The sequence below is a fragment of the Bidens hawaiensis genome, unplaced genomic scaffold (assembly GCF_021521415.1).
Source record: "Bidens hawaiensis isolate Kalapana, Puna unplaced genomic scaffold, B.hawaiensis_p1.1 tig00027288_1, whole genome shotgun sequence".
Taxonomy (NCBI): Eukaryota; Viridiplantae; Streptophyta; class Magnoliopsida; order Asterales; family Asteraceae; genus Bidens; species Bidens hawaiensis.
The window spans coordinates 116,429-129,196 of record NW_027505092.1 but is presented as its reverse complement, the minus strand read 5'-3'; the positions used below and the strand labels follow the sequence as shown (position 1 = coordinate 129,196).

Below are 12,768 nucleotides of genomic sequence, written 5' to 3'. Positions count from 1 at the left end.
ATATCTCACCATTTCACATTTAAAAACCAAACTTTCGTTTTCGTAAGCCATGAATTAAAAATCATTCGTTAATATTAAAAGTAAACTTTAATGCGTTAAAATTCTTTTTGTTAAACCATTAATTATAATTTCACCTTATGAACCTTAGTTCAAGACTTTTGAACGTGCAAACCTCGTGTCTTCGCCATTAAACTAATTATATCATAATATTAATCAAGTTGCCGTTAAACATAAATATTAAGATAATAATCAAAATCTATAAAATAATCAAATATTAACTAACCATTCAATATAAGTTTATACAATAAATGATCCCGTTAGATTATCGATTGAGTCTCGTATTCGTTTATCTTAGCCAGTGCTGATCTTTCAAGTCGGCTTTTGTAACACTTTCGGTTTGTTCGCCGTTTACAATCTTTACAACACGTTTGGTTATCAATATCGTATCAACTCATAAGGTGAGTTTCTCACCACCCCTTTTTAAACGTTTTCATATTTTGGGGTAGCATATGTATCCTACAAAACTTCAAGTATTTATTATTCCGATTACAAACTACAATTCACTATATGGACTTGTGTGTTACTTGATTACTTGCTCGAATTTACTTGCACGTGGTAGCCTCAATAAGTATGATCATACGTCTCCCTTTGCACTTAGGTCCATTTGTATCGAGTGAAAAAGGGCCTCATTATCCGAGTACGTTGGTTGTTACCAACTGGAAAGGACCTTACTTGCGCGATTACTCGAGTACGTTGGTTGATACCAACTGGAAAGGACTTTACTTGCTCGATTATCACTTGTCCATGAATTGTATGATTTTTACGTATTATATCAAACTATGGGCATCTCACCAGCTATGTTCATAGCTGACTTTATTTTATACATATGTTACATGTGTAAAGATACGAGTATGAAAGTTAGAAGACACATATCATGCCTATAGGATATTCAAAGAACAACTTATCATTTGTTTATTTATTTGTTACAACTTGTATTATTTGATAAATTTGTGTTACATGAAGATTTAAATGAAATAATGTTATTATGGTCACCTAATAGTGTTACGTGTGTTTGAGCAATCTGTACGTCACACTCAGGCGTTTCCGCTTTAGCCGTGGTGTTACACCTATTATACCATTATAGGACTTAGGAGATCATAAATCAAGCAAACAATCAAGAACGTAACAATAAGAAGAACAAGAGATGAAACCCGAAACACGAAATTGTGTTGATCAAACAAGACACTCTTTACAATTGAATGTGCACCCTTATTTATGCAACATGAATAACAGTCAATTAACTACCAAGCAGTTATATAACTACCTAATGGTTATTTACTTATTTAACCAACTAATAGTGGTGAGCCTAACTACTAATAATCGCTTAACGGTGTTAAAGTAACTAACAAACACTGTTACATATTACATGAAAACCATTCACTATAACATAAATGACTATAAACTAGATTTTATACTAAACATGTATGAAAAAGTTTTTAACGATCACACAATTAAGACCAAAATAGAAGCTCTAACAATTTTATTTGATTCCATGCATACAAATTAATCGAACAATAACTTAGACTAACTAAAGACAATGAACTAAACAAACGAAAAATTCAAAGAAGCAAGGTATCTAGAAGCCATAGACCAAACTTGACTCCACGTGATCTTTATTCAAATTAAAGTTTCAAATGCAAAGCTTAAGTGGGATGCTTCTGATCCAGGAACTTGACCCATTAGTTTGAACTACCGACAACACTCTAATGGTTGCAAATCTTCTACTTCGATGAATCTTTCATGATATTCCTTCGTTTCCAAATTTTTTTCTTTCGGTGATCCTGATGACCCATTTGGGATTTCGCAAATAAAACACAAGCCATCCAATACCCAATCCTATTGGCATCCCAAATCCATATCCGATAACAATAGATTCCCAAGAAAAACCATTAAAGAAAGTATCAGCTTCATTTTCATCAGGTTGAGGAGAGAATGACACACCATCATCTCCACATTTTTTTGTAAATGGGAGTCCACATAATCCATTGTTCTCTTGAAAAGAACTATTTCCAAACGTGTTGAATTTTCCACCTTGAGGTATGGCTCCATGAAGCTTATTATGGGAAACATTTAGAAATGCAAGAAATGTTAGACTTGCAAGTTGTACAGGAATTTCACCAACCAACTTATTAGAAGATATATATAAATGTTCAAGCAATATGAGGTTGCTCAAGTGTGTTGGGATTCTACTCGAGAGGCAGTTATGCGATAAATTAAGAAACCTAAGGGCTTTTAGCTGTCCAATCAGGTCAGGTATACCCCCTTCGAATTTATTCAGAGAAAGATCAATAGTGGTGCAGATGACTAATATTTTCTGTAGTTCTGAAGAGGTAGGTCCCAGCAGAGCCCAGTTGGACCCGCAGGACTCGCCTTGAAGAGAGTCGTCTGCGCAGAAACCAACTGGATCCGCAGGACCCACCATGCTCAGAGACGTGACGTCCTTACGCGCAGTACGCAAGCTGGTCCTGCAGGAAATGCCTCCCAATGGTGAAGTACTCTGCCTGTCCCCGCAGCTGCGGATACAAGCCATCAGGGAAGGCCACCCGCGCAGCAAGGCTACACGCACAAGGCACTTAGCTCTCAATCATTCAGTAGTCACCTGAAGGAATGGGCAAAGCCGGGAACAATCCCGCACAGAGGCGGGAGGGGGAATACTCCCGCCCAAAAGAGCCAGTCCGTACGATACGGGAAGATCTTTTGTACTGTACCTGACGAGGTATGGGCAAAAGATCTGACCAAAGATACGACAGCTCACTGAACAGTATGGCGAGCAGCATGCTCCTGTACTGTATCACTATTAGCCGCTGCCTACTCACCAACTCCTGTCATACCACGTGCGTAGCCGGCAGTTGGTGGAACAGGAATAGTACACAGCCGGCCTGGTCACTGTCAGCCGCTGCCTACTCACCAACTACCAGCATGGCACGTGCGTAGGCCACAGTTGGTGGAACAGGATTACTATTCAGCCGGCCATACTTTCTTGGAAACCTACCTTCGGCTATAAATACCCCAATGGTATGATCTTATCTCATCATCTTGTCTTATATCATATACCTGATATCTGCTCTAGCAATCTCTTAATATATTCTTATATTCAAGAGCAATCTAGTCTGATTCTCACGCCGGAGGGTGGTCACAAGGAGGAACCCCCCCCCCCTTCTCAGTGACGAGCTCACGGTGTCTGTTTTGCAGGTTATCAGAAGAACCATCTTTGCCGGGTCTAACCCCTCGTGGGAAACATCATCCTGACCCCCAGATTACCCGTAATCTGCCTGGGGCCGTTTAGTGTTTCTTCATTGGCGCCATCCGTGCATAAAAGCTAGAACTTCATTTCTTTTCAGTTTTTTCAAACTTCTGTGAAGATGGTTAAAGAAATTCCGGTAACCACAACCCCAGCTACTGGGGAGAATACCGGCTACACAGTATTTACGAACACTACCCCGGTTACTCAAGCCGGGGCAAGTGTAGTAAATTTTACGAACACTACCCCAGCTACCCAAGCTGGGGCAAGTGCAGTAAATAATCGCTCACTGGACTCACCGATGCCCAGTTAGAAAGACAACGAACGAGGCTCCCCCGCCAAACACTTGATGAAGTTAAAGCGTGGGCGGAAGCACGTCAAAAAGAATTCCAGGCTGAGTTGGATGAACGCTTACGTTCACTCCAACAGCCTGAGGAATTCGAAGAATACTTAAACGATGATTCGGAGGAATCCGATAGTGACGCAAACCCTCGTCATCGGGCGAAAGGGAAGCGTAAGGAATCGGACTCCCAACCGAGAAGGCGTTTTGGAGAAGCCTTCAAACCAAAAAACACAGGTGGAAACCATCGGGACTTCTCCAAAACATTTACACCAACTGCTGCAAAGGCGGGAACGTCCAAATTTGCAAAGGACATTGCGGAAGCAATCGTCCCGAAAAGTGCCAAACAGATGTCCAACATCGGCACTTACGATGGTATATCTGACCCAGATGATCATTTGAACAGGTTCATAGCAGGGGCAACCGTCAGTAGTTGGACGGAACCCACGTGGTGTTACATGTTCCAAATGACACTTGTTGGGCCAGCTAGAGCGTGGTTCGATCGTTTACCGGTCAACCACATCTACGATTGGGCAGACTTCCAGCAGAAGTTTAGCCAACACTTTAGCCAGCAAAGAGTATATCGAGGAGCAATGGACAATCCTCAATTGCATCCGAGAAAAAGATGAATCTTTGCTTGACTTCATCACTCGCTTCAACTCAAAGAAGCTAAGTCTGGGTAAAATTAGCGAAGATCTTGTTCGCGCTGCTTTTATCCAGGGCGCGAACGACCCAGAGCTCATCCGCACCTTAACGGGTAAAGATGGCATGCCATCCACTTGGGATGCCATCATGACAGCAGCAAAACGCTTTGCGGAAACGGAGAAGCAACTGGGTAGAGATCTCCCCCAGAGAACAAACCTCTATACCCAGAAGACAAGAGAAGACAACGTCCTTACCGCCCGACTAAACAAAAAGCGGAAGCTAGGCATTTGGCAGTCAAGGGTAAACTTTGACACCTCATCCGGCTTGCAACATCGGTTGGGCGGAAGGGATAACGTAAGGTCAAACCAGAATACCAGATGGACGCCACTCATCAAAAGCGCCACCGAGATATTCGCCACAGAGGAGCTCCCATGGCCAAAACCTCCAATAATCCGACATCGTCACAACGCGGATCGGAGCAAATACTGTGATTTTCACAGGACAAAAGGCCATGACACTGAAGAATGCATAGACGTAAAGGACATGGTCGAAGCATTTGTCAAAGATGGGATGCTCGCGCACCTCGTGGCGCAATGAACGCTGAGCAGGCTGATGCGTGTAGAACCCCGGTTGGGGAAAACACGAATAAAATTGCAGCTTCAATGTTGGAGACTACATACTGCGTAAACAACGAGATCCCGAACCAAGTGCATATCGGCTCGATGGTACTCCCATCCCAACAACATGGAAGGGAGCTCAATTACACAGTTTGCATGTAGATCAATTCCAAACTTGTAAAGAAAAGGCCAAGAGCCACTTCTAATGGAAATGATTCTCCTTATCACATTGACGCTGATAATTTTGCATTTACTTTTATGAACTTTCCACACGGATATGCCGGTATTCACCGCATAATTACGTGAAAAGTCGTTGCATGGGGAAGGCGGCAAAACCCGCATAAACCCAAAAAAGCAACAAACCTTCACGCAGGTCAGTTAAAGGTAAAGTTCAGTCATCCCACTAAATGAAAGTGCTGGTCCTAACCGCATGAATCATGATAGAGGAAACTGCACTAACCTATTAACAACCGCGCGTCGAACGGTTTATTCAACACTGATGCTGGTATTTAACGCATAATTACGAAAAAAGTCGTTGCGTGGGGAAGGCGGTAAAACCCGCATAAACCCAATAAACGACAAACCTACACACCGGTCAGTTAAAGGTAAAGTTCAGTCATCCCACTAAATGAAAGTGTCGGTCTTAACCGCATGAATCATGATAGAGGAAACTGAACACTAACCTATTAACAACCGCGCGTCGAACGGCTGACTTCAAAAAGCTCAGAATTTCTAAGGATGAGGAAAACCTACACGCAGGTCAGATATAGGTAAAGTTTAGCCATCCTACCAAGTGCAAGTGACGGTCCTACCCGCACAATCACGAAGGAGGAAGCAAAACTTCAACCTATTATCAACCACGTTCAAAGGTTAACTTATTCTAAACACTCAGAATATCTAAGGATGGGAAAAACCTACACGCAGGTCAGATATAGGTAAAGTTTAGCCATCCTACCAAGTGCAAGTGACGGTCCTACCCGCACAATCACGAAGGAGGAAGCAAAACTTCAACCTATTATCAACCACGTTCAAAGGTTAACTTATTCTAAACACTCAGAATTTCTAAGGGTGGGAAAAACCTACACGCAGGTCAGATATAGGTAAAGTTTAGCCACCCTACTAAGTGCAAGTGACGGTCCTACCCGCACAATCACGAAAGAGGAAGCAAAACTTCAACCTTTTATCAACCACGTTCAAAGGTTAACTTATTCTAAACACTTGGAAAATTGCTAATTTAAACTAAAGTATGCATGAGCAAGTCATATAAGGTTTATAAAGCAAGTCATCCAGTGGAAGTAGCGGTCTTATCCGCACAAAGATTTATATTTCATAAATAAATCATTACAAGAATGGCTGGGTAACTACCCGCCTACAAGAGTATAAATCTATACATCTATACAAGCTAAAACTATACAAGTGGTGGGAAGGGATCTTCATGATCAGGCTTCAGGAACACTTCCACTCGGACCCGCACCATCAGTTGAGCGTGACGGTTCAAGGAAGGTCTTCAGAATGGAGAGCCCATCATCAGCAGCAGCAACTTCGTTCACCTTCTCCACCACCGGATGCGGGAAGGCGGCATATTGATTCACTGCTTGGTCATATGCAGCGTCAGTATCAATGTTGTACAAAGGGAAGTTGGAAGGCGGGATGCCTTTCTCAACGAACCCTAGACCAAGCAGGAAGCCGGCCTTTTCCCCATCCTCGTGAGAAGCGTTGAGGGCTGCGCTCATAGCATCGTCGTATGATGTCTCTGTAAAGACTCGATGCACAACCTACAAGAAAAAATACAAGTATCAAAACCTTTTCTATTTACATATAAAAGCGTAAATATACGATGTTAAACATACCTGAGACAACGCTTCTCGAAGAAGCCAATCCTTGGCAACCAGAGCTTCTTGGAGGGCAGCTTGAGCTTCGTTACGGGCGCGTTCGGCTTCACTTCTGTTTAGGTTGGCAAGCAACACTTCTTTATGCGCAGCCTCTTCGACGCCCTTTAGCTTCCTCTCGGTATGGTCAAGCACCCCCCTCTGGTCCAGGATCTCCTGGAGTTTCTTGGCGTCTTCCATTGCCAAGGCATCATGAGCCTGCTGGAGAGCCTCTAATTTGGCTTTAAGCTCCTCATTCTCCACGCGTAGAGGCTCAGCAACAGCTTCAGCCTTGGTGGCCCTCTCGGTTGCGCTCCTCGCCGTTTCCTTAGCCAGCCGAAGCTGTTCATTAACAGCTTGGGCAGCCTTGGAACGGGCCTCTAGACGGGCCTGAGCTTCAACCTCGAGGGCCTTGAAGGCCTTCTCCTTTTCCGCAGCCAGTGCGGAAAGCCTTCGATTCTCCTCCCGGGCAGCCCGCGCTTGAGCCACTTCTTGCGTACGAGCTGCTTTTAACTTGTCGTTTTCACGACAAAGCAGCTCGACGCGCGGCTGCATCCGGGCGAGGAGAACCCGAAGCTCATTGGTCAGCCTACCCTCTTGGTAGCTGACCATGGCTTCCCCCAACGCACCGCTGGGAGCTGCGTGACGAGCCCAGTCGGCGCACTCCACAGGGGTGCGAAGGGTTGTTCCTCGGCGTATGTTCCATCGTGGAACATACACTTCATTGGAATCCGACACTGCAAAAGAAAACAAAAGCAGTTAGGAAAAGATGATAAAAAAAATATATATATATAAAAGGCCAAAAGAACCCTACGCACCTGTAGGGTCGATAACAGGCCGATAGCCGCCAAACCCATCACCTGAACCCAGAGGAAATCCATCCAAGAGGTCAGGCAGATGGGAAGGGGGCAGAGGTTGGCGTGAAGCCCTAAGCATACCTGAAGGGCCGGCTGAAACTGCCGACGTCGGAGGCGTAGAGACCGCCGCTGTGGTCGTCGCCGAAGTTGTCACCGCCGGCTCAGTGACTGACTCAGTAAAAATGGCACTGAGAGCCGACGGAGACGTCATCACAGATGGAACAGTTGGCTCAACTGATTGAGCAACTGAACCAACGGATGCAGGCGTAACCGCCTGGGTCACCACCTCAGGTAGGCTGACCAAGCCTGCCATCATGGGTGCGGAGGTGCTTCCTCCCGCTCCACCCTGGAATGCCGTAACATCCACGCCTGCACAAAGAAGATATTAAGTATATAGGCGGAAAGATATGAAGTTAAGAAGTCAAGATTGTACTTAGGGGTTTTCTTGAGCTTGAAAGAGCGAACTGGCGGGGACGAACCCGATGGAGCCGGCCTCTTCGCGCCACTCACCGTAGTTGTCTTTAGCTGCTCAGAGACGGTCGCTTCGGCCTCTGGAGCAGTGGTCTTGACACCACCAGGGTTCCCCGCCACCTCCTCTCTTTCGGCCTCAGAATCCGATAGAGGCACCAGATCAGCGGTGGAGGCAACCTTTGCCTTCCCCTTCCCGCCGGCAGCCTTCTTCTTCCGCACCAGCGGAGGACCATCTACGGATTCCTCATCAGAACACAAGATTAGAGGAATTCCAGCAGAGGTTTCAGCATTTAGTGGTCGATGGTCGAACAATGCCTTACCTGGCCGCGTGGCGCTCAGAATAGGGTGGCCCAGCGGGTAAGCCTCCACGAAACGGACGTGTTATGACACGTGGCAAAAAGCAAGCTGGCAACAGCTGTTGAAAGGACGCGTACCATTAATTTCGCGGCCACGCGCCCGAAAAATCACGCCCACGCGCCTGAAAAAGCGTCTGGAATGACCATGTACTGTCACGTCACCATAACTTTCTGCACGTCCTGACACAGTCAGAAGAAACCGTCGCACGACGTTTCAGAGGTTTGGACTGTTCTTATCCTCACCAACTCTTCAAATTTTTAAATTTCAAAAAGATTCAAAAGTAAGCGAGAATATACCCCTTACCTTGGCAACTAAGTAACCATAAGACGGGTGCGGGTACAGTGTTAAGGCAAAACCCTTCACATACTTAGCACCTACAGGGAATTGAAGCCAATAAAACCTTGGCAACCAAGTAACCATAAGACGGGTGCGGGTACAGTGTTAAGGCAAAACCCTTCACATACTTAGCACCCGCAGGGAATTGAAGCCAGGAATACCTTGGCAACCAAGTAACCATAAGACGGGTGCGGGTACAGTGTAAAGGAAAAACCCTTCACATACTGAGCACCCGCAGGGAATTGACGCCAGGAATTCCTTGGAAGTAAAGTAACCGTAAGACGAGTGCGGTTACAGTGTCAAGGCAAAACCCTTCACACACCTAGCGCTCCGCAGGGAATTGAAAGCAAGAAGGATCTTCTGGGCAATGCTTGCGGAAACGGAAATAACATCCCCGCATAGCGGGACCGTCGAGAACTACATTGTTCGAAACTCCAAGATGGAACTGGTAGTTATAACATAATTGATCACTATGTTCAGAACTACCAAAACCTCATGGAGAATCTACACAAGTGGGACTCAACGCTCCAGACTTGCGAGGAGGTTACAGACCTACCCGCATCATACCCAAGGATCAAGCAGGAAACTCGGGAATTTCTGCAAGTGACTAGGACTTCCGCGGGAAGAATCCCCATGGAAAACCTTAAAACAACCCTTTTCAAAACCCTTTGCTTAAGTCCAAAAGTTCACCTCACCTTATTAAACACTCATGAGAAGAACAATTGGACTGGGGGGACTTGAAGAGGTAGGTCCCAGCAGAGCCCAGTTGGACCCGCAGGACTCGCCTTGAAGAGAGTCGTCTGCGCAGAAACCAACTGGATCCGCAGGACCCACCATGCTCAGAGACGTGACGTCCTTACGCTTAGTACGCAAGCTGGTCCTGCAGGAAATGCCTCCCAATGGTGAAGTACTCTGCCTGTCCCCGCAGCTGCGGATACAAGCCATCAGGGAAGGCCACCCGCGCAGCAAGGCTACACGCACAAGGCACTTAGCTCTCAATCATTCAGTAGTTACCTGAAGGAATGGGCAAAGCCGGGAACAATCCCGCACAGAGGCGGGAGGGGGAATACTCCCGCCCAAAAGAGCCAGTCCGTACGATACGGGAAGATCTTTTGTACTGTACCTGACGAGGTATGGGCAAAAGATCTGACCAAAGATACGACAGCTCACTGAACAGTATGGCGAGCAGCATGCTCCTGTACTGTATCACTATTAGCCGCTGCCTACTCACCAACTCCTGTCATACCACGTGCGTAGCCGGCAGTTGGTGGAACAGGAATAGTACACAGCCGGCCTGGTCACTGTCAGCCGCTGCCTACTCACCAACTACCAGCATGGCACGTGCGTAGGCCACAGTTGGTGGAACAGGATTACTATTCAGCCGGCCATACTTTCTTGGAAACCTACCTTCGGCTATAAATACCCCAATGGTATGATCTTATCTCATCATCTTGTCTTATATCATATACCTGATATCTGCTCTAGCAATCTCTTAATATATTCTTATATTCAAGAGCAATCTAGTCTGATTCTCACGCCGGAGGGTGGTCACAAGGAGGAACCCCCCCTTCTCAGTGACGAGCTCACGGTGTCTGTTTTGCAGGTTATCAGAAGAACCATCTTTGCCGGGTCTAACCCCTCGTGGGAAACATCATCCTGACCCCCAGATTACCCGTAATCTGCCTGGGGCCGTTTAGTGTTTCTTCAAGTTCCAATCTCAATCCTTTTACCACAATCTCCATTGTTATCATACAAGAACTGTCCTCCCATGTACAGATCTCCTGATGCAGCTCTATCTGTGGACATCAATGCTTTAAAGTTCTTGAAGTAGTTTAAAGGCAAAAGACGGGTTAACTCATTGCTAGATAGATCAAGAATTCGCAACTTTGGAAACTGGGTTTTGGAGTTGGATGTGCCTAATGTGCCAGTGAGTTTATTACCCCTCAAGACAAGAACTTGCATCTCAGGAAGGGTATCAATCCAGTACGGGAATCCATCGGTTAACATATTGTTTCCCAAATCCAAGACTGCTAGATTCCTACAATAGATCGAAGTCATTGGAATGGAGCCTTGAATTCGATTTCCATTCAAGTTGAGACTTCTTAGATTATTATTATTATTCTTCAAGAATATTGTGGGAATGAATTCCTGCAACCTGTTCAACCGTAACTACAATACTTTAAGCTTGTGGCTAAAATTACCCAGGCATTGTGGAATTTGGCCACTAAGTTGGTTATTCCCGAGGTGAAGAGTCTCAAGGATCTCAAGTTGCAAATTGATTTAAGGACGAGACCCATCAGTGAGTTGTTACCTAAAGTCAAATAAATATCTTAGTTTTCTACAATTGAGTATGGTTTCAGGAAAATAACCCGATAAATTATTATCATGAATGGCAAATTGCTCTAAATTTCTTAGCTTACCAAGTGAATTTGGAATCACACCACTTAGCCTACTAATGAATAAGATCAACTCAACAAGAGAGTTTAATTTTCCCAAACTCTTTTGGAATGGAACCATTAAATTGGTTGTCATTAAGGTACAACTGTTCTAATTTGCTTAGACTCCCAATTGAGACTGGGATTTGACCACTAAGTTGGTTCTGGCTGAAAGCTAATTGTATCACAGACTCAGATTTTCCAAATTCTGATGGGATCACACCTGAAAGTAAGTTTTCATGAACATCCAGTATCTTAAGCTTGCTTAGGTTTCCAAATGAAGTTGGGATGGAGCCCATGAGCTCATTGCGGCCCAAAAGTAACAGAATAAGATTCTTCATGTTTCCTAATTCGTATGGAATTCGACCAGAAAGTTGGTTCCCATATAAATTTAATGTCCTTAATGAGCTCAAGTTTCCTAAAGATGGTGAGATGGAACCCGTAAAATTGTTTCGAAAAAGGCACAGTTCACATAATTTAGTCAAATTTCCTAGACCAAATGGGATGTGTCCCGTTAGGAGATTAAACGACATATTACCTTCACAAGATTGTCTAAATTTCCTAGACGAAGGTAATGCAGCTTGGTAAAATTTCCTAAAACAATAGGAATATGATGGTCAAGATTGTTACTATGCAACGAAAGGGTCTGAAGATTTGTTAGCATGCCCATTTCTTGAGGAATTGCTCCAGAAAAACGATTATCCAAAAGATCAAGAAACATTAGCTTAGAAAGATATCTGATCTCAACTGGGATGGGTCCAAAAATGTCATTTTGTCTAAGTTCTAGATGTTTTAGACCAGTGAAAGACGAAAAGGTGAAGTTTTGAAGTGTACCATTCAATCTTGAATTAGAAAGGTCGAGTTTTGTTACATCGTCACGGTCATTGCAATGAACATCATACCAGGTGCATGGTGCGATACTCACGGACTGGTTTGCACCAGTCAGATCAGTTGTTGGATCCTGAACCCATGACGATGGCAAAGGATTGTTTTGGTTTAAGAGGCTGCCTTTCCATTTGAGCAGGGCATGAGCTTCTGGTTTAGAAACAACAACAGGAAGGGATGAAGAGAAAAGTATAATAGGAAAGAAGAGTAACTTTAATAACATTTTTTTGCTTTTGAATAGAAATTTATTTAAAGCAGAAATATAGATATTGCAAGATATTTTTAGACTTTAGAAAAGTCCTCTGCTTGGTCTTCCTGAAATACATAGTAATTATCAAATTGTTTACTCGCATCCCAAAGACTGGACCTGTTGACAAACAATTATTTTCTTGTTATTAAAGGGTAGCCCTTTCTCCTCAAATGTTCTCTTTTCATACAACACTGAAACATCTATCAAGCCTTATTTTGAACTATACCATATGAGTTTAAAATATATACAAACCAAACACATAAAATAAATATATTTATAACTATTAAGAGGGTGTTTGGGATTGAGTTTAAAAAATGCTTATAATTGGCTTATTGGTTTTTTTAAGAAGCCAATAAACAAAAAAGGTGTTTGGCAAATGTAAAAGCCCTTTTTGATTGGCTTGAAA

At 44.1% G+C, this 12,768-nt stretch overlaps 1 pseudogene; it reads right to left on the bottom strand.

Annotated features, from left to right (window-relative positions):
• Positions 1-1,798: 1,798 nt before the first annotated feature.
• Positions 1,799-12,335, bottom strand: LOC143610635 (uncharacterized; annotated as a pseudogene).
• Positions 12,336-12,768: the final 433 nt, after the last annotated feature.